We start from the raw sequence: 18,177 nt of genomic DNA on the forward strand, positions 1-18,177 counted from the left end.
CATAATAATAATAATAATAATAATAATAATAATAATAATAATTTTTTGAGAGGTTTTCGCTATAGGGCACGTGTGCTCGCCAGACAGAGAGAGATGTAGAGACAGAAAGCGAGAAATCACCCCCAGGGGGGATGGTCACGCCGCAATCCGTTCTCCTCCATTCTCCTCTTGGGATCTTGGGCACGCACGCACATGCACCCAGCGTGAGTTTTAAGCCCCCAGGTCCGGGATGCGAAGCGTGGTCGACTACGTGGGAGTCCAGTGACATAGCCATTACGCTAACTGCTGGGTCCCAATAATAATTATTATTATTTTAAAATTTGCTCCAGGGCATGTGCGCTCATGGGGGAGAGGAGAGAGAAAGAGAGAGAGAGAGAACGTGAGAAGGCAAGCTGCCAGGTCCAGGATGTGAACTGCAGTTGGCCATGCGGGAGTCCAACAGCTTAACCACCATGCCACCTGCTGGCCCAGTGTCAGAAACTTATGATCTGTCAGGACTTAAGGCACGGAGGCTATATTTTCCAGAAGAATGAATGTGGAACAAGCAAAGTGGGGCGAATAGATGATGGTTTGTTGACATCGGTGCAGGTGCATGATGTATTTAGGAGCTGTGCCTGAGGAGTAATGATCTGGCTTCACCAGGCAGACACGGGTCTTGCATCTTTAGAGAGACACTGCGTTTGTAGTTCTTTACTTTTTCAACGGACATGTAAACAAGCGTAGTGTGAAGTTTCACCCTAATGAGGTTTCCAGCTCAGGCTTCTGTGGCCAAGTGTTGTTTTAGGTTTGTACCTGCGTCCTGAAAGGATGATACTAGTAACAAGGTGTCTGAAAAGGGAAAGACGGGGGTTGTGACCTACACGTGGTTCCGTAAAAGGACTGCATGGCCTTCTTCATGCAAACCTGCTAACGCATCCTACCTCCTGACTTGTAATTCCTGTTTTTCTAGTCTTCGATCCCACGGGCCAAAATTGCATTCCAGCTATGTGTTAACTTTCAGTTCTGCATCATTTTCCCCCTTGATTAAGGGCCCCCGAGAGCCTCTTTTGTTGTCTGGCATTAAGAGGCCTTATTTTCATGGGTGTATGCTGTGGGTGTCCTTAGATGTGTACATAAGATGGCCGGCTTTCTCTGACCCCAGATTAAGACATCTTTATCTGGCAAATGCTGGGAGTCAGAGGACAGGATGTGGGAAATGGGTTTCCTGTGTGAAATGTGGGGTGTGTGATCCTGACAGGTACCCCAGTTTTCCTTCATTGTTGAGCTTAACAGACTGATTGGGCAAACTAACCAGGCTGAGGAAACACGCTCTTGGGTCTTCCTGTAGCTCTTCCCTCTTGCAGAGGTTCAGCATGTCAGGATCTGCCCGCGTGCCCAGGGGTTAGATGACGCCGTTTCTCCTTCCGCCTCTCCAAGCAGTCTCGTGAGAGTAGCGATGCTAATGGACATCCCTGAGTTCTGGGGAACATAGAGGCAGCTCACTGCAGCTGGGCAAAGAGGCAGTGGCAGGAGGAGACCCTGTAAGTGGGACACGCAGTGATAGGTTTCTCAGGGGTGCTGCTTCTGCATTCCATCACAGCAGGGTGCCCTGGAGCTATGTGGAAGAGGTGGCTGAGCCTGCCACCACTCTTTTTCTTTCTTTTTTTTCTTTTGGAGAGGTCTTTGCTGTAGGGCACGTGCACTCGCCAGAAAGACAGAGAGACAGAGAGAGAGAGAGAGAGAGAAAGCGAGAAACCACACCCCCCACCCCTCCCGGGGGGATGGCCACGCCACAATCCCTTCTCCTCCATTCTCCTCCTGGGATCTTGGGCACGCACGCACACGCGCCCAGCGCGAGTTTAAGCCACCGGGTCCGGGACTCAAACCACGGTCGACTACGTGGGAGTCCAGCGACATAGCCATTATGCTAACTGCTAGTCCCACCCCACCGTTTCTGATTCAGTGTGTCTGTGCTGGTACCTGAGATTCTGTATTCTTACTTTTAAAAAGAATCGTTTATTAATTATTATTTTTTAATCTCACCAGCGAGAGAGCAAGAGAAAGTGGGAAGGAAGCTGCCAGGTCTAGGGCTTGAACTGTGTCGGCCATGTGAGAGTCCGGCGCCTTAACCACCATGCCACCTTATGGCCCCTCATTTCATTTTCAATGGAATGAAATAATAATAACTGTAGGTAATTATTGGAGTTCAGTGTGATTTTTCAGAACATGAATATAATATGCGATGATCAAATCAGGGTAATTAGCATACCTATTATCTGAAACGTTTTCCATTATTGAGAATATTGAAAATCCTTCCTTTTAAGTGTTTTAAAGATATACACTAAATTGGCATTTTAAGAAAATCATGATAGGGAACACAGGTACACTCGTGCATGCACAAAACAGAGAGAGAGAGAGAGAGAAGCACTCTTGACTCAGACTGACCATGCTGCAAATCCCCTCCCTCCTGCACTCCTGTTTCTCGGGATTTTGGGTAATCCATTGTATGCACTCCAGACTGGAGATCCTTTTTTTTTTTTGAGAGGTTTTCGCTATAGGATGCGTGTGCTTGCCAGAAAGACAGAGAGAGACAGAGAGATAGAAAGCGAGAAATCCCCCCCCCCCCAGGGGAGATGGCTTCCATTCTCCTCTTGGGATCTTGGGCATGCACGCACATGTGCCCAGCGTGAGTTTAAGCTGCCAGGTCCGGGACTCGAACCGCGGTCGACTACATGGGGGTCCAGCGACATAGCTATTATGCTAACTGCTGGTCCCCAGACTGGAGATCTTAACCTGTGGTTAACTGAGTGGCTTTTAGCCCCAGTCTAGTATGCTGCACAGGATGCCACCAGGCCAGGCCAATCAATTGTTATTAACTCTAGTCAGCCAACTGAACTTATTACCTAAGTATAGTTTTGCTTATGGATACAAAATTACAATAAGATCCTGCTTTGCTTTTTTTTTTTTTTTTTTTTTTTTTTGGTCATAGAGCATATGCACACACCAGAAACAGAGCAAAAAAGAGAGTGAGGAAGTGAGAAATCATTCTCTAAGAGATGGATGATCATGCTGCAGACTCTTCTCCATCCTTTTGGGATTTGGGGCACTCACGCACATGCACCCGGCATGTATTTTGTCAAGCCACAGGCCCAGGACTCAAACTGCATAGTTGAGCATATGGCAGCCAGCTACCCTACCCTCAGCGCTATCTGCTGATCCAAGATTTTGCATTTCTTTTTTTTTTATTTTTAAAGAATTATTTTATTTAACTTATGTATGTCTTTATTTATTTTAATTTTACCAGAAGGGACAGAGAGAGAGAGAGAGTGAGAAAGTATGCTGCCAGGTCTGGGACTCGAACTGCGGTCAGCCATGTGGGAATCCAGCGCACGTAACCACCACACTACCTGCCAGCCCTTCTGCATTTCTAATTAGTTCTCAGGTGGTACTTCTGCTGCTCAGCTTTGATTCAGTAGACACATGACCAAGTCTTGGCCAGCCTTTAGCCTGCTCTGAAATGAGAAAGAACCAGAGAGTTCTGCTTTTCAGTAGGCTGTCATAATCCTCTTATTTTGTATAGCATTTCCATGCTTATAAATCACTTCATTGCGCTTTGCTTTTCACAAGAAAACAACTCTGTGAGGTAGGCAGGACAGGTAGAAACCTTGTTGGGCAACTGAGGAAAACCAGCCTGAGGACAGGCGAGTGACTTAACAAGTGCTGGACTGAGACTTGTATCTAGATTTTTTAAAATTTATTTATTTATTTATTTATTTTTTGAGAGGTTTTCGCTATAGGGCGCGTGTGCTCGCCAGACAGACAGAGAGATACATAGAGACAGAAAGCGAGAAATCACCCCCCGGGAGGATGGCCATGCCACAATCCCTTCTCCCCCATTCTCCTCTCGGGATCTTGGGCACGCACACACACGTGCCCTGCGTGAGTTTAAGCCACCGGGTCCGGGATGCGAACTGTGGTTGGCTACATGGGAGTCCAGCGACAGCCATTACGCTAACTGCTGGTTCCTTATTAATTTTTTTAGATAATTTTTTTGGTCCTTTTTTTCTATAGGGAGTGTGTGCTTATAGGAGAGATAGAGAAAGTGAGAAAGTGAGAAATCAACACCCTCTCACCCGCACACATGCCCATGCACCCAGCGTGAGTTTCAAGCAGCTGGGTCCAGGACTCAAACCTCAGTTGACCAGGTGGGAGTCCGTGGCACCTAAACCACTATGCCACCTGCAGGCCCCTATCTCGCGCTCCCTGTGCATTGCCTTTAAAGCTAGTAAAAAGCTTAGAGGTGATCTGCTCTGTGACACTGAAAGTATGTTACAAGTTGTTTGTTTTAATCACAACCCCAGCCCACAAAATAGCTTTTAATTTTAGAAGAGTTTTAGCATTACAAAAAAGTTGTGATGACAGTCTAGAGTTCCCATAGACTGACCCGGTTTTCCCAGTGATTAACACCTTACGTTAGTACGGTACAGCTGAAGCAATGAGTGAGCCAATACCGATATGTATTACTAACTCAGGTCCGTGCTTTATCCATACTTTATTTCTTATTTCCCCTAATGCCCTTTTACTATTCCAGGGCCCCATCCAGGGTTCCACATTCTGTCTAGTTATCATGTCTCCTTAGGCTCCGCCGGGCTGTGATGGTTTCTCGGCTGTCTCAGTCTGTGCTGCCCAAACTGAACACCGGAGACTCAGTAATTATGAAGAACGAAATCTAAGGTGGTTTTTCTTTATTCACGACAAGCACATGGATGTGCATATGAAAAAAGGAAGAGAGAAAGATGACTCCCCGCACACATGCTCACACCACGATTCCTGCCTTCCAGCCTCCAGCCCATCGGCTCTTACTTGTGCCCATGCCAGTGTGTTTCAGGCTGACCAGGCCAGGGGTTTTGGCTGACTGTCACCATGTGAGATCTGGCTTCTCTTTTTTTTAGGAGAGGTTTTTGCTATAGGGTGCATGCACTCGCCAGAAACACAGAGAGAGACAGAGACAGAAAGCGAGAAATCACCCCCTCACGGGTGATTGACCACGCTGCAATCCCTCCTCCTCCATTCTCCTCTCGGCATACGTGCCTGGTGTGAGTTTTAGCCACTGGGTCCGAGACTCGAACCGTGGTCGACTACATAGGAGTCCAGAGACCTAGCCATTACGCCAACTGCTTGTCCCAGGACCTGGCTTCTCTTGAGCAGTGTTTTTACCACAGCACTGTGGAGCAGGGCTAAGAACAGAAATGTATTATTTGGTGGTTCTGGAAGCTGGGAAAGTTAAGATCAAGGCAGTAGCACATGATGTCAGCCTTCTAATGCATCCTCACATGATAGAAGGTCAAAGGGCATGGGCAGGTGAGTATGGACTCTGGGTTCTCACATGGCAGAGGGCAGAAAAGCAAGCCGCTTCCACAAGTCCTTTTACATAGCCAGCATCAATCTATTAATCCGACACCTTCCAAAAGGCCCCACCTCCCAACACCGTTACATGGGAGATTAAGTGTCCAGCACATGGATTTGGGGGGATCCTTCGGGCTATAGCATCAGACTTTTCTTATTTTTGGTGACCTCGTGTGTTCTGAGAAGTAGTGGTCAGTTATGTTGTCAAATGTCCCTCCATTGGGATTTGTCGGATGTTTTTCTCATGATTAGACTTGGTTACGGTTTTGGGGAAGGCGATCACAGACGTGAAGTGAAATGAAGTGATGCCCATCATATTACCGTACACGAGGACTACACTGTTTATGTTCATGTTGTAATCTGGATGAGGTGGTGTTTTTCAGGTTTCTCCACTGAAGTTACTCTTTTTCTGGAACCAGTGGATAGCATAATGGTTACGTTGCTGATTCCCATGGGGTCTACTGTGGTTCGAATCCTGGAAATGGCGGCTTAAAACTCATGCTGGGTGCGTGTGCGTGTGTGCCCAAAATCTCGAGAGAAGACCGGACGAGAAGGAATTGTGGTGTGGCCATCTTCCCTGATGGATGATTTCTCACTTTCTGTCTCTCTGTCTCTCTGTCTCTCTGGCGAGGGTATGCAACCTATAGCAAAAAAAAAAAAAATCTCTCTCTTAAAAAAAAAAAAAGTTACTCTTTTTCCTTCTCTTTCCATACTGTATTCTTGGGAAATAATTGTGCACAGCCCACGCTTAAGGAGTGGGGAGTTACACTCAACCTCCGTGAGGGCAGATATCTATATAAATCACTTGGCATCCTTTTTTTTTTTCCTTCTTTTTTAAAAAATTTGCTAGAGGGTTCATGCATGCACTGCGGAAGACAGAGAGACAGAGGGAAAGTGAGAAAGCACCCACCTGGGGGACAGTCATGTTGCAGTCCCTTTTCCTCCATTTCTCCTTTGGAATTTTGGGCATGCACGTACACGTGGCCAGCATGTTTTCAAGCTGCTGGATCTGAGACCTGAGCCTGCAGTCGCCCTTGTAATCCAGCCTCCTAGCCACCACCCCACCACTGGCCCTACTCAGCATTCTTCCACATGGCAGATTTGACTGTCATTCCTCACTTATTCCATCAGTATTTATATCAGTATCGATTCATGGCTATTTATTTTATACTTTGGGTTATAATCCGATAATACTTTATTTGCTTTGTTGCTCTAATTGTCCCAGCATTGGCCATTGGGAGTTCTTTCAGTTGGCTCCTGTGTCCCTTTGACATCAGCCCACTGTGGATTTTTTGAACCTGTCCGTACTTTCTGACACTTTCTGCTTCAGGCTCCCCTTGTATATCCTCTGTTCCACCCTAGAATCATTTTTTTTGGAGAGGTTTTTGCTATAGGGCGCGTGCACTCATCAGAAAGAAAGAGAGAGACAGAGAGACAAAAAGCGAGAAATCACCCCCACTCCACCCCCCAGGGGGATGGCCATGCTGCAATCCCTTTTCCTCCATTCTCCTCTCAGGATCTTGGGCAAGCATGCACATGCACCCGGCATGAGTTTAAGCCACCAGGTCCGGCACTCAAACCACAGTCGACTACATGGTAATCCAGCGACATAGCCATTACGCTAACTGCTGGTCCCTATTTTGTTTTTAATGTTGGTCTTGACCCACTAAATTGGCTTCACTACCCTTTATAAAGACCTCCACCCACAGGGAAAAACGTTGACCTATTTTCACCACTCACAGATTGAAGAAAAGACAGTTGGCACTTTGGCAGGTGAAATGACCTGTCCAGAGGCACTCCTGGTTGGTAGTTGGTGGCAAAACTGGGGCCAGTCCAGGTCCTCTGGACCTTTAATCCCGTGCCCTTTCTACCACTCTATGCTGGCACATTCCGCCATTCAGGACCTGGTCCAGCGTACTCGCACCTCAGCCTGGCCTGTGGGCGGTGGTTACGCGAGCTCAGCTGCACGTGCTGCCCTACTCAGGGTAGATGTCTGCAGAAGACGTGAAGCGTCCTGGCTGGGTTCAGCCGAAGGCTGCCATAGCGAGTCTGTGTTGCCCATCAGAATCTGATGGTGACTCAGGTACAACCCACAGACTCTGCTAGACACCAGCACTGCAGTGTCGTCTGGCCATGGGATGAGCCTTCATTTGGGGGAGGTAGACAGAAGGGAAGCTTCTGGAATCCAGCACATTCTTCTTGGTGGGATCTCCCTTTTTCCATGGGGGCATATGAGTTCAAGAATGATGTGAGGTCCCTGGAGTGATTCCATCCTGCGCGGCTGTCTTCGGGAGCCGTAGTCGTTTACCTCCGTCCACCTTCTCGCCCACCCAAGTGCGTGCCACCACCCCATGGAAGATTCGATGGACATGGACATGAGCCCCCTGAGGCCCCAAAACTATCTTTTTGGTTGTGAACTAAAGACCGACAAAGATTATCACTTTAAAGTGGATAATGATGAAAATGAACACCAGTTGTCTTTAAGAACGGTTAGTTTAGGGGCTGGTGCAAAGGATGAATTGCACATTGTTGAAGCAGACACAATGAATTATGAAGGCAGTCCAATTAAAGTAACACTGGCAACACTGAAAATGTCTGTACAGCCAACGGTTTCCCTTGGAGGCTTTGAAATAACACCACCTGTGGTCTTAAGGTTGCAGTGTGGTTCAGGGCCTGTGCATATTAGTGGACAGCACTTAGTAGCTGTGGAAGAAGATGCAGAGTCAGAAGAAGAAGAGGAAGAGGATGTGAAACTCTTAAGTATATCTGGAAAGCGATCTGCCCCTGGAGGTGGTAGCAAGGTTCCACAGAAAAAAGTAAAACTTGCTGCTGACGAAGATGATGACGACAAAGATGATGATGATGAAGATGATTTTGAAGATGAGGAAACAGAAGAAAAAGATCCAGTGAAGAAATCTATACGAGATACTCCTGGCAAAAATGCTCAAAAATCAAACCAGAACGGAAAAGACTCAAAACCATCAACACCAAGATCAAAAGGTCAAGAATCATTAAAAAAAAAAAAAAAAAAACCAGAAAAAAACACCTAAAACACCAAAAGGACCTAGTTCTGTAGAAGACATTAAAACAAAAATGCAAGCAAGTATAGAAGAAGGTGGTTCTCTTCCCAAAGTGGAACCCACATTTATCAATTATGTCAAGAATTGCTTCCGGATGACTGATCAGGAGGCTATTCAAGATCTCTGGCAGTGGAGGAAGTCTCTTTAAGAAAATAGTTTAAACAGTTTGTTAAAATTTTCCATCTTATTTCATTTCTATAACAGTTGATATCTGGCTGTCCTTTTTCTAATGCAGAGTGAGAACTTTCTCTACCGTGTTTGATAGAGGTTGTCCAGGTTCTATTGCCAAGAATGTGTTGTCCAAAATGCCTGTTTAGTTTTTAAAGATGGGACTCCACCCTTTGCTTGGTTTTACGTATGCGTGGAATGTTGTGATAGGACACAGCAGTAGTGGTGGTCAGACATGGAAATGGTGGGGAGACAAAAATATACACGTGAAATAAACTCAATATTTTAATAATATAAAAAAAGAGTGATGTGAGATCAGCAGGTGGCATGGTGGTTGAGGTGCTGGACTTCCACATGGTCAACTGTGGTTCGAGTTCTTGGACCTGTTGTCTTGAAACTCAGGCTGGATGCATATGTGTGCGCATGCCCACTATCCCTAGAGGAGAGTGGAGAAGGGCTTGAAACATGGCCTCCTCCCCCCAAAGGCGGTGATTTCTCACTTTCTCTCTCTGTCTGTATCTCTCTCTCTGTCTCTCAATGGTGAGTGCATGCACCCTATGGCAAAAACCTTTTAAAAAAATTAAGAAGATGTGAATTCAAGCAGCAAACCCATCAAATTTTACTTCATTCTGTGACCTGCTAGAACCCACAAGGGTGGACTGAACAGACAGCTTTTTGGTGTTCTAAAAGCCTGCACCAGCTGGTATTAGGATCAGGCATTAATAATCACTTACGCCAAGATGCTCGTTTTCATTTTTGAAAAGAAATAATTCAGATGTCAAGATGCAGGCAACATTGAAGGCCAGACTTACTTCATACTCATTTCTCAGGATGTCCCATTTCAGAAGATATTTAGAGTCAGCCTCAGAGCTCAGTGGTTAAAGGAGATGGATCTCATATGACCATGGTTTGAGTTCTGGCCATGGTGGCTTGAAAATCATGCTGGGTGAGTGTGTGCCCCAAATCCTTACAGGATGGAGAAATGGAGGAAAAGGGATTGTGGCATGACCACGCATCCATGGGGTGCTTTCTTTCTCTTTGGCATGTGCATGTGCTCTCTGGCAATAAAAACAAAAAAGATACTTAAATTATTATTACTAGGGCATACATGCCCAAGAGAGAAAGAGAGAGAAAGAGAGAGAGAGAGAGGAGGCAGAGAGAGAGAGAGTGACAGTTCCCGTTATGGAGCTTAGTCATGGTTGGGCGTGTGGGAGTGCAGCACCTTAATGATCACTTGGCCCCTATTATTACTATTAAAAAATATATATTAGTGGCTCCTCTGGCCAAACAGTTATTCCTGTAAAGAATTTTAAATGGGGGAGGAGCCTTAAATTGTTTTTTTTTAAAGGAGTGAGGTGGCAGGGGTATTAGGGCATTTAGGACATTTGTTTGTAGGGACCAGAGATCCAACCTACATAAGTATAATTTGAAAGAGAATTTATTGTCTTATGTTGCCAAAATATTCAAGAGTAGGGCAGCTTCAGGCGTAGCTGGACCTAGGGGCTCAAATCAGATCATCAAGATCTTGTTTCTTGGGACCAGCAGTTAGCGTAATGGCTATGTCACTGGACTCCCATGTGGTTGACCGCGATTCAAGTACTGGACCTGCTGGTTTAAACTCACGCCGGGCACCTGTGCGTGTGTGCCCAAGATCCCGAGAGGAGAATGGAGGAGAAGGGATTGCGGCGTGGCCATCCCCCCTGGGGGGCGATTTCTCGCTTTCTGTCTCCCTGTCTCTCTCTGTCTGTCTGGCGAGCGCACGTGCCCTATAGCAAAAAGAAAAACAAAAAACAAAAAAACACCTTGTTTCTTGCCCTTTCCTACTGTGTTTTCATCCAGCCTCATTCTCAAGCAGGCTTTCTTCACCTAAGTACTTCTTAGTCGCCACAGGCTCATTTCCTACTTGTTAAGCAACTGTTAGATGCTTGCAGATTTTGTTTTGTTTTGTAGACTTTTGCTAAAGTGCAACTTGCAGAGAGAGACAGAGAAGGTTGAAAGAGCGGGAAAGTGAGACCACCACCCCCTCCCCCCCGAAGGGTGGCCATGCCACAGTTCCTTGTCCTCCATTCTCTTAGCAGATATTTTGGGTATGCACACATGCCCCTGGATCTGGGACTCAAAACTCACAGTCAGCCATGTGGGCTCTAGCACCTTAACCACCACACTACCTTCTGGCCCAATGCTTACTGGTTTTGATTGTTCCTGTTTCACTCCGTGCCTAACCTTGAACCAGTTACTCAGGGCAGAGTTATCACGGCTGTCACTGGCTAGGCATGGGTCAGGTGTTCCTTATGGAAGCACAGAAAGACTGACATGCTGATACCAACAGGGGGAATGGGCTGGGCAGACAGAAATAACAGATGTCTGTCCTCTGCGGTGCTGCGCACACTCGGGGTCAATGCTTAATGAATGAGTCAATGTCAAACTCGGGTGCAGTCTGCACACTTGCTGGTTTAGTCCTTTACTACACTACTCTTGTTCTGTGGACCCCTGAGTTTAGAGAGACCTTCTAGTCATTTCTTGATTAATGTACCGTCCTGACTGCCAGTGCTTGCTAGGTCTGCTCCTAGTCAATCCAGGCTGCTGTAACAAAATACCGTAAATGGAGTACGCTATGAACAACAGAAACTTATTTCTCACAGTTCTGGAGGCTGGGAAGTCCAAGATCAAGGCCCCAGAAGATTTGCTGTCTGGTGAGGGCCCACTTTCTTACTGATGGCACCTCTTGTCTGTGTCCTTGTCGGGTGAATGGGGAAGGCAGTTCTCGGGATTGTTTTTTTTTTTTTTTTTTTGGAGAGGCTTTCACTACAGGGTGCGTGTGCTCGCCAGACAGAGAAAGAGAGAGACATAGAGACAGAAAGCGAGAAATCACCCCCTAGGAGGGATGGCCATGCCGCAATCCCTTTTCCTCCATTCTCCTCTCGGGATCTTGGGCACGCACGCACACGCGCCCGGCATGAGTTTTAAGCCACCGGGTCCAGGACGCGAACCGCGGTCAACTACGTGGGAGTCCAGTGACATAGTCATTACGCTAACTGCTGGTTCCCTCGGGAGTGTTTTTTTTTTTATAAGGGCAATCATCTCAGTCATCAGGGCTCCTCTTCTCAAAAGCCTCACTTTCCAGTATCACTTTCAAGGTTAAAATTTCAACATAGGGATTTGAGGGGGACACAAGCATTTAGATCATAGCAGGTCCTCAGCAAATGCTGCTTCTTTCTGTTCCTACTGCTAATTTCAGACTCATTTTACCTAGTCTTGGCTAGATTGTGACGATCCTCTGTTCTCTGAATTTGTTCAGTCAGGTCAGTAATACACACGATAGGATCAAATGGGCAGCCCAGGTATCTTTAATAAATATGCTTTGATATTGGGGGGAAGAAGGTAACTCTTGATCTTTTTCTCCATCTTGCCAGTCTTAGCTCAGATTGTTAGTGGCTAATTCTAATTCTTTCCTCTGTAAGGAAAGACACTTCTATCATGACACGAACTGAGAATTCCTAGTTCCAGATTTAAGAAAAAAATTGTTTGAAGGTTTGTTCATTCAAATCCCTGGCTTGTTTTCCTTGTTGCTACCTGCCTTCTCGAAATTTCACTGCTTATTAGCACCTCTGCCTGCAGGTGGACGAGGTAAGATCAAGGGGTTTAATTAAAGCCTTGACAGCATCCCATCTGTTTTCTTATTTCTTTATGGAGGGGCTACCCACTTGGTGATATTACTGTGCTAAACCAGTTTTGTGCATTGACCAAGAGGAACTGTGTTGCATTATTTGTGGATTTGGGTTATTTATTTATTTTCATTTTTGGTGTCTCTTTTTATAACAGGAAGTTGAAAGGCGTTTGTGAAGTCAACTCACTCTGGTGGTTGCCTAGACTTCAGATCTTCCTTTTGCCTCCATTCTGAGTCCTGTTGAGATCAAGGTGAAAATGAACTAATGGCAAGTTCGGAAAGGGGTAAGTTCATCGTTCTTAGAGTGCCTGTTATTTCTATATTTCACAGTCAAATAGAAAATGTCTTTAAACATCGGTCTGTAGGAACACAGATAATGGAGCTTACTATACATCGATTTTGTGTTGTCTAGTTTCCCATGTTTACTTTAAGCCCTGGTTGACTGGTTCAGTGCCATCAATTTGTCGTCTTTTTTTTAGTCTCCTAAGTATTTGTGTCTGGGCTGTGGTCAAGATAGACCAAAACCATTTTGATGGGGTTTTTGCTTTCGTTTCTCTACCACACAAGGCATGCCTTTGTATTATGAGAATATTTTTAGAAGGCTAATGATGTAGAAGGACTGGTGTTTCATTTCCCAGAGTTTCCCTCTATTCAGACACCTGCATTTGTCCTTAATTACTACTCCTGTGGTATTCGGTCTCTCTCTCTTTCATTCCTTGTCGGCTGTGCAGTGTTTTAAAATAATATTGGGAGGAAAGCTGGGTGCTGAGGCACATGTCTGCATTGGAATAAATAGTTGTTTCTTTCCTCTGCGGTTCAACAGAAGGTTCATTTAAGAGCAATTGCTGTTTTGTTACCATTTTAAGGAAATTATTTTCATCTTTTCCCGTAATCTTTGACTGTTCTAAATAACTGACCTTCTTTGGTCACTTCATTCTTTTTTCTTTAATCAAAAAATTTAAATATCATTTGTAACTCCTGCATTAGTTTAGAAATTGAAGATTACTGGGACCAGCAGTTAGCGTACTGGCTATGTCGCTGGACTCCCACATAGTCGACAGTGGTTTGAGTCCCTGACCCGGTGGCTTAAACTCACACCAGGTACGTGTGCTTGCATGCCCAAGATCCCGAGAGGAGAATGGAGAAGAAGGGATTGCTGCGTGGCCATCTCCCCTGGGGGGTGATTTCTCGCTTTCTGTCTCTCTGTCTCTCTTTGTCTGTCTGGTGAGCGCATGCGCCCTATAGCAAAAACCTCTCCAAAAAAAGAAAAAGAAAAAGAATGAGAATATTTTTTTGTAGAGAGCTGTTTTTTTTTTTTTTTTTTTTTGAGAGATTTTCGCTGTAGGGCACGTGCGCTTGCCAGACAGACAGAGAGAGACATAGAGACAGAAAACAAGATATCACCCCCCAGGGGGGATGGTCACGCCGCAATCCCTTCTCCTCCCTTCTCCTCTCGGGATCTTGGGCACACATGCACATGAGCCCGGCATGAGTTTTAAGCCACTGGGTCCGAGATGCGAACCGCGGTCGAGTATGTGGGAGTCCAGCGATATAGCCATTACCGTAACTGCTGGTTTCCCCCAAGAGCTCTTTTTCGTAGTGAGCGAGTGGGTCAAACTAGCACAAGTCAGTTGTGTTTCAAGTGATTAATAATCCCCACAGAATTAACAAGAATAAAAGCAATACATTTATCTTTGAAAGGTATTTCAGAAGGACTATATTTTCTTTCAGAAGCTTAAGCTTAACCAATTGCTTCTCTTTGATTTTAGATAACATTTTGTTTGACTGAAGTATAATGTAAATCCAGAAAAGCATACAAAGCTTTAGGTTAGTGTATAGGTTAACAAGTTGTCATAAGATGCACACGTCTGTGTAACTTGCATCTATGTCAAGAAACAGAATATTACCAATCCCTCAGAGTCCCCTTCAGATATTCCCCAGTTCCTGGTACAGACCCAATGGGTGACTTCTGCCCTGATTTGTGACACCCTCAGGTTAGCTTTGCATGTCTTCGTAATTTATGTGAATGGACTCATGAGGTCTATGAGACTCACTTGTGTTTTGGTGTGTAGTTCGTTCATTCTCATTGCTGTTAAAATTCTACTGTATGTGCCAGAATTTGCTTCTTTATTCTGGTATTGATAAGCATTTGGGTTTTTCTCATTTGGGGCTGTTAGGATTAGTGCTGTTACCAGTATTTTGTACCTAGTTTGTGGTGGGCATATGTGTGTGTTTTTATCAAGAGCACGCCTGTTGAAAGCAGAATTGCTGGGTTACAGGGTTAGAATGTGTTCAGCTTTAATTGATTCCCCCACTTTTCCAGAATAGTTGTACCAATTTACCTTCTCCTCCAGCAGGATATGTGAATTCTAGTTGCTCTACAACCTTATTTGTTATTTTCTGTCTTTTTAATTTTATTCATTTTGTGAATGTTATTTTGTGGTTTAACAATTGCGTTTCCTTGATTAGTAAAGAAGTTAATCACATATTCAATAGGTTTTTCAGACCTTAGTCCATTACTTTAGAAAATACTTTGAGGGGGCCCGATTGTGGCTCAGTGGTAAAATGCAATGCCCTGTGAGACTGGCCCACATGGGAGGATTCTGGCTTTGTGTCTGGAAACCTCCTTGGGTACTGTGGTCACATGTGTGCCCATGATCTGGGGATAGATCACTGCATTAAGACCCTGGTAGGTAGGGCTTGTTCTGCGGTACAGCACTAATGAGCTGCTCAGAGAAGCTAGATCCCACATGGTCAACATAGTTCAGATCCCCCAGCTGGTCAGCCTGGAGAACATCAGGCCCACGTGTGGGCCAGAGGGACTGGAGGAAGGAGATCACGGTGTGACCAGCCCCTGTGGAGCGTGTTCCTCTCTTTCTTTTTCCCTTTCACTGTCACGTTCATGCATATTCTGTCATGAATAAAGAAAAAAAATAGAAATGAAAAAGACCCTATGGGGATGCTGTCTATCTCTTGCTCATAGAAGAAAGAAAATAAACTTAAAACTATTTTGATTGGAGATACATTCTTTAGTCATTTAAGTCACAGCCAAGATTTCGGTGTTAAAAACAACATTAAACAAAAACATAGAGGAAAAAATTAGCATCATATATTGTGATATAAACCTCTAGGCCAAAGAACAAGTCTTCAGATCGTCCCTGTATTCTATTGTCTTCACTAGGTTTACAAGATCATTTTAAAGACACATGCAGTTGGAAAGTCATTGTCTGACTTCCTGATTTTGTCTTCCTTCCACATTGAGTGCATGTGCTGGACATCACAGAGAATGCCAAGAGGAAGAGTGTAGTCTTGACCTTCAAGATGCAAGAGCACGCCTGTTGAAAGCAGAATTGCTGGGTTACAGGGTTAGAATGTGTTCAGCTTTAATTGATTCCCCCACTTTTCCAGAATAGTTGTACCAATTTACCTTCTCCTCCAGCAGGATATGTGAATTCTAGTTGCTCTACAACCTTATTTGTTATTTTCTGTCTTTTTAATTTTATTCATTTTGTGAATGTTATTTTGTGGTTTAACAATTGCGTTTCCTTGATTAGTAAAGAAGTTAATCACATATTCAATAGGTTTTTCAGACCTTAGTCCATTACTTTAGAAAATACTTTGAGGGGGCCCGATTGTGGCTCAGTGGTAAAATGCAATGCCCTGTGAGACTGGCCCACATGGGAGGATTCTGGCTTTGTGTCTGGAAACCTCCTTGGGTACTGTGGTCACATGTGTGCCCATGATCTGGGGATAGATCACTGCATTAAGACCCTGGTAGGTAGGGCTTGTTCTGCGGTACAGCACTAATGAGCTGCTCAGAGAAGCTAGATCCCACATGGTCAACATAGTTCAGATCCCCCAGCTGGTCAGCCTGGAGAACATCAGGCCCACGTGTGGGCCAGAGGGACTGGAGGAAGGAGATCACGGTGTGACCAGCCCCTGTGGAGCGTGTTCCTCTCTTTCTTTTTCCCTTTCACTGTCACGTTCATGCATATTCTGTCATGAATAAAGAAAAAAAATAGAAATGAAAAAGACCCTATGGGGATGCTGTCTATCTCTTGCTCATAGAAGAAAGAAAATAAACTTAAAACTATTTTGATTGGAGATACATTCTTTAGTCATTTAAGTCACAGCCAAGATTTCGGTGTTAAAAACAACATTAAACAAAAACATAGAGGAAAAAATTAGCATCATATATTGTGATATAAACCTCTAGGCCAAAGAACAAGTCTTCAGATCGTCCCTGTATTCTATTGTCTTCACTAGGTTTACAAGATCATTTTAAAGACACATGCAGTTGGAAAGTCATTGTCTGACTTCCTGATTTTGTCTTCCTTCCACATTGAGTGCATGTGCTGGACATCACAGAGAATGCCAAGAGGAAGAGTGTAGTCTTGACCTTCAAGATGCTCGTGTATGTACATGGCAGAATGAAGCGATGCTTAATGAAACTTCTAAAATATGCTCTTATGGGGCCGGCAGGTGATGGTTGAAGGTGTGATGGTTAAAGGTGCTAGACTCCCACATGGCCACCTCTGGTTCAAATCCTGGATGTGGGGGAACCAGCAGTTAGCGTAATGGCTATGTCGTTGAACTCCCACGTAGTCGACTGCGGTTCACAGCCCGGACCCCGTTGCTTAAAACTCACTCTGGGCGCATGTGCGTGCGTGCCCAAGATCCCAAGAGGAGAATGGAGGAGAAGGGATTGCAGCGTGGCCATCCCCCTGGGAGGGTAATTTCTCGCTTTCTGTCTCTCTGTCTCTCTCTGTCTGTCTGGCGAGCGCACGCGCCCTATAGCAAAACCTCTCCCACCCCCCCAAAAAAAAGAAAAAAAAAAAGAAAAAAGAAATATACCTTCCAAATGCTTATATGGGAGCCAAAGGTTGTAATGGCAAAGGGTTGGTAATAACTTCAACGTGGAAGAATATTAAGTATGTTACAGTCCATCCATTCAGTGGCTTCCTCTGTATTAGATACATCGGTACACAACTTTCTCCAAGATACATTGCTAAATGGAAAAGAGAATGTGTAAACAGTGTATTGTATGACAGCATTCATGTAAAAACTGGGGGCAAATGTACGTATATCCAAAAAAGTCCATACGCAGTTGATTACATTAACTCATTCGTGAGAGGATAATTAGGTGGCTGGAGGGCAGGAATGGGAGGGACAGTTCACTCTACATCCTTTTCCACCGTTAGAGTTTCAAACAAGGTGAAGGTATTAGCTATTCAAAGTAAATACAATTAACACCTCCCCCCCTAAGAAAAGGGATACTATTCTAAAGGATTTAGAATTTTAGTCTAACAGTTAATATGTTTTTCAGAGTTTATAAAATTTGTTCAAATGCATTCCTTCCTTTAATCCTTACAGTAACCAAGTAAGGAGGCAGTATTTATTTGTTTTACAAATGAAAAAGCTGAGACTCAGGGTTTTAAGCAATTTGCACACAATCATTCAGTGGCTGATATGAAATTTCCAGGCAAGTGTATTGTTTATGAAATAACTTGGGATCAGCAGTTGGTGTAATGACTGTGTCGCTGGACTCCCATGTAGTTGACGGTGGTTTGCGTCCCGGACCTGGGCATGTGTGTGTGGGTATGCCAAAGATCCCTAGAGGAGAATGGAGGAGAAGGGATTGTGGTGTGACCATCCGCCTTGGGGGGTGATTTCTCGCTTTCTGTCTTTCTCTCTCTGTCTTTCTGGTGAGCGCACGCACCCTGTAGCAAAAACCTCTTCAAAAGAAAAGAAAAGAAAAAAAAACAAATAACTTCATTTACTATAATTTTGTTACTTATTCTTTTGGTAAAGGAAAAGGTAGGTTTTTTTTTTTTTTTGAGAGGTTTTTGCTAAAGGGCGCGGGGGCTCGCCCAACGA

General features: G+C 44.7%; 1 protein-coding gene and 1 pseudogene across 5 annotated transcripts in view; both read left to right on the top strand.

Moving 5' to 3' along the window:
• The window catches only part of OSBPL3 (oxysterol binding protein like 3), a 226,841-nt gene that overhangs the window by 18,400 nt on the left and 190,264 nt on the right, over nt 1-18,177 (top strand). For all 5 annotated transcript variants that reach the window (XM_027765935.1, XM_027765934.1, XM_027765936.1 and 2 more), the window contains exon 2: nt 12,456-12,584. The gene's annotated coding sequence lies outside the window, so the exon portion shown is untranslated. The remainder of the gene's footprint in view (nt 1-12,455; nt 12,585-18,177) is intronic.
• Nucleotides 7,656-8,677, top strand: LOC106736426 (nucleophosmin pseudogene; annotated as a pseudogene).

This window comes from Tupaia chinensis, unplaced genomic scaffold, assembly GCF_000334495.1.
Source record: "Tupaia chinensis unplaced genomic scaffold, TupChi_1.0 Scaffold139943_1, whole genome shotgun sequence".
In the NCBI taxonomy this organism is placed as follows: domain Eukaryota; kingdom Metazoa; phylum Chordata; class Mammalia; order Scandentia; family Tupaiidae; genus Tupaia; species Tupaia belangeri.